We start from the raw sequence: 4,095 nt of genomic DNA, 5'->3' as shown, positions 1-4,095 counted from the left end.
ATATCTTTTCTAACTTCCTATTTTCTTATCTTCTCAAAATCAATTTTCAAATTTGTTTCAACTAACTAACCAACTTTTTGTTTGTTTCTTATCTTTTACAAAACTACCTAACTAACTCTCTCTCTCTAATTTTCGAAAATATCTTCCCTCTTTTTCAAAAGTTCTTTTTAATTAACTAATTATTTTAATTTTTGATTTTAATTTTCAAAAATTACTAACCTTTTTCAAAAACAATTTTCGAAAATCACTAACTCTTTTTCAAAAATAATTTTCGAAAATTTTATCTATCTCTTATCTCCTTCTATTTATTTAGTTATTTACTAACCTCTCTTCTTCACTCACCAAAAATCCGAACTCTCTCTCTCTCTGAGTTCAGATTTTCTCTTCTTCTTTCCTTCTACTCACATAAGGGAACCTCTTTACTTGGGCAAAAAGGATCCCTATTATTATTATTTTTCTGTTCCCTCTTTTTCATATGAGCAGGAGCAAGGACAAGAACATTCTTGTTGAAGCAGATCCAGAACCTGAAAGGACTCTGAAGAGAAAACTAAAAGAAGCTAAATTACAACAAGCCAGCAAGAACCTTTCATAAATTTTCGAACAGAAAGAGGAGATGGCAGCCGAAAATAATAATAATGCAAGCAGGATGCTGGGTGACTTTACTGCACCTAATTCTAATTTACATGGAAGAAGCATCTCCATCCCTACCATTGGAGCAAACAATTTTGAGCTGAAACCTCAGCTAGTTTCTCTGATGCAGCAAAACTGCAAGTTTCATGGACTTCCATCTAAAGATCCCTTTCAGTTCTTAACTGAATTCTTGCAGATCTGTGATACTGTTAAGACTAATGGAGTAGATCCTGAAGTCTACAGGCTCATGCTTTTCCCCTTTGCTGTAAGAGACAGAGCTAAAGTGTGGTTGGACTCTCAACCCAAAGATAGCCTGAACTCTTGGGATAAGCTGGTCACTGCTTTCTTAGCCATGTTCTTTCCTCCTCAAAAGCTGAGCAAGCTTAGAGTGGATGTTCAAACCTTCAGACAGAAAGAAGGTGAATCCCTCTATGAAGCTTGGGAGAGATACAAGCAACTGACTAAAAAGTGTCCTTTTGACATGCTTTCAGATTGGACCATCCTGGATATATTCTATGATGGTCTGTCTGAATTAGCTAAGATGTCATTAGATACTTCTGCAGGTGGATCCATTCACCTAAAGAAAATGCCTGCAGAAGCTCAAGAACTCATTGACATGGTTGCTAATAACCAGTTCATGTACACTTCTGAAAGGAATCCTGTGAGTAATGGGACGTCTCAGAAGAAGGGAGTTTTTGAAATTGATACTCTGAATGCCATATTGGCTCAGAACAAAATATTGACTCAGCAAGTCAATATGATTTCTCAGAGTCTGAATGGAATGCAAGCTGCATCCAATAGTACTCAAGAGGCGCCTTCTGAAGAAGAGGCCTATGATCCTGAGAACCCTGCAATAGCATAGGTAAATTACTTAGGTGAACCTTATGGAAATACCTATAACTCATCATGGAGAAATCATCCAAATTTCTCATGGAAGGATCAACAAAAGCCTCAACAAGGCTTTAATAATGGTGGAAGAAATAGCTTTAGCAATAGCAAGCCTTTTCCATCATCCACTCAGCAACAGACAGAGAACTCTGAACAAAATACCTCTAATTTAGCAAACTTAGTCTCTGATCTATCTAAGGCCACTGTGAGTTTCATGAATTAAATAAGATCCTCATTAGAAATTTGGAAGCACAAGTGGGCCAGCTGAGTAACAGAGTCACTGAAATCCCTCCTAGTACTCTCCCAAGCAATACAGAAGAAAATCCAAAAGGAGAGTGCAAGGCCATTGATATAACCATCATGGCCGAATCCAAAGAGAAAGGGGAGGACGTGAATCCCAGTGAGGAAGACCTCCTGGGACGTCCAGTGATCAATAAGGAGTTTCCCTTTGAGGAACCAAAGGAATCTGAGGGTCATCTAGAGACCATAGAGATTCCATTAAACCTCCTTATGCCATTCATGAGCTCTGATGAGTATTCCTCTTCTGAAGAGAATGTGGATGTTATTGAGGAGCAAGTTACCAAGTACCTTGGTGCAATCATGAAGCTGAATGCCAAATTATTTGGTATTGAGACTTGGGAAGATGAACCTCCCTTGTTCACCAATGAACTGAGTGATCTGGATCAACTGACATTGCCTCAGAAGAAACAGGATCCTGGAAAGTTCGTAATACCTTGTACCATAGGCAACATGATCTTTGAAAAGGCTCTGTGTGACCTTGGTTCAGGGATAAACCTCATGCCCCTCTCTGTAATAGAGAAACTGGGAATCTTTGGGGTGCAAGCTACTAAAATCTCATTAGAGATGGCAGACAATTCAAGAAAACAGGCTTATGGACAAGTAGAGGACGTGTTAGTAAAGGTTGAAGGCCTTTACATCCCTGCTGACTTCATAGTCCTAGATACTGGGAAGGATGAGGATGAATCCATCATCCTTGGAAGACCCTTCCTAGCCACAGCAAGAGCTGTGATTGATGTTGATAGAGGTGAACTAGTCCTTCAATTGAATGAGGACTCCCTTGTGTTTAAAACTCGAGGTCATCCTTCTGTAAACATGGAGAGGAAGCATAAAAAGCTTCTCTCAAAACAGAGTCAACCAGAGCCCCCACAGTCAAACTCTAAGTTTGGTGTTGGGAGGCCACAACCAAACTCTAAGTTTGGTGTTGAACTCCCATATCCAAACTCTAAGTTTGGTGTTGGAAAGTCTCAACAATGCTCTGAACATCTGTGAGGCTCCATGAGAGCCACTGTCAAGCTATTGACATTAAAGAAGCGCTTGTTGGGAGGCAACCCAATTTTTATTTTATTGTTCTTTCATGTTTTATCAGGTTCATGATCATGTGGAGTCACAAAATAAATATAAAAATTGAAAATGGAATCAAAAACAGCAGAAGAAAAATCACACCCTGGAGGAGGATCTCATTGGCGTTTAAACGCCAGTAAGAAGCATCTGGTTGGCCTTCAACGCCAGAACAGAGTATGGTTCTGGCGCTGAACGCCCAAAATGGGCAGCATCTGGGCGTTTGAATACCAAAATTGCACCCTGGAGAAGAGCTGGTGCTGAACGCCCAGAACAAGCATGGTTTTGGCGTTCAACGCCAGAAATGGGCAACAAATGGGCGTTCAACGCCCAGAACAAGCACCAATCTGGTGCTGAACGCCCAGAGTTGTGTGCAAGGGCATTTTGCATGCCTAATTTGGTGCAAGGTTGTAAATCCTTGAACACCTCAGGATCTGTGGACCCCACAGGATCACCTCAGGATCTGTGGACCCCACAGAATCCCCACCTACCTCTACTCACTTCTTCTCACCCCTCTTTCACACAATCCCATAAACACTCTTCCCCAAAACTCTTCACCAATCACTCTTGCCTATCACCACTTCACCACTCACATCCATCCACTCTTCCCCATAAACCTACCTCATAAACTCCACCTACCTTCAAAATTCAAAATCAATTTCCCTCCCTTCCCTGTATATAGCCCTCCATTCTTCCTCATTTTCACACAACACAACCCTCTCTTCTCTTCTTGGCCGAATACACCTTTCCCCCCTCTCCTCCATATTTTCTCCTTCTTCTTCATATATTCTTTCTTCTCTTGCTCGAGGGCGAGCAATATTCTAAGTTTGGTGTGGTAAAAGCATAGCTTTTTTGTTTTTCCATAACCAGTAATGGCACCTAAGGCCAGAGAAACCTCAAGAAAGAGAAAAGGGAAGACAATTTCTTCCACCTCTGAGCCATGGGAGATGGAAAGATTCATCTCACAAGCCCATCACTAAGAAAAGGATGGAGCAAACAAGAGAGCACATTCATGGATCTCAACAGGCACATGAAGAAGCTCATCATCAAGAAATCCCGGAGATGCCTCAAATGCATTTTCCTCCACAAAACTATTGGGAGCAAATCAACACCTCCCTAGGAGAATTAAGTTCCAACATGGGACAATTAAGGGTGGAACATCAAGAGCACTCCATCATCCTTTATGAAATAAGAAAAGATCAAAAAGCAATGAGGGAG

General features: G+C 40.9%; 1 non-coding gene across 1 annotated transcript; it reads right to left on the bottom strand.

Annotated features, from left to right (window-relative positions):
* Window positions 1–1,009: 1,009 nt before the first annotated feature.
* On the bottom strand, window positions 1,010–1,117 carry LOC112767524 (small nucleolar RNA R71). The gene has a single exon (XR_003184966.1). It is a non-coding gene; the product is annotated as a small nucleolar RNA R71 (small nucleolar RNA).
* Between the last annotated feature and the right edge of the window lie 2,978 nt (window positions 1,118–4,095).

Source organism: Arachis hypogaea, chromosome 17 (genome assembly GCF_003086295.3).
Source record: "Arachis hypogaea cultivar Tifrunner chromosome 17, arahy.Tifrunner.gnm2.J5K5, whole genome shotgun sequence".
Taxonomy (NCBI): domain Eukaryota; kingdom Viridiplantae; phylum Streptophyta; class Magnoliopsida; order Fabales; family Fabaceae; genus Arachis; species Arachis hypogaea.
This window is presented reverse-complemented; position numbering and strand designations above follow the sequence as displayed.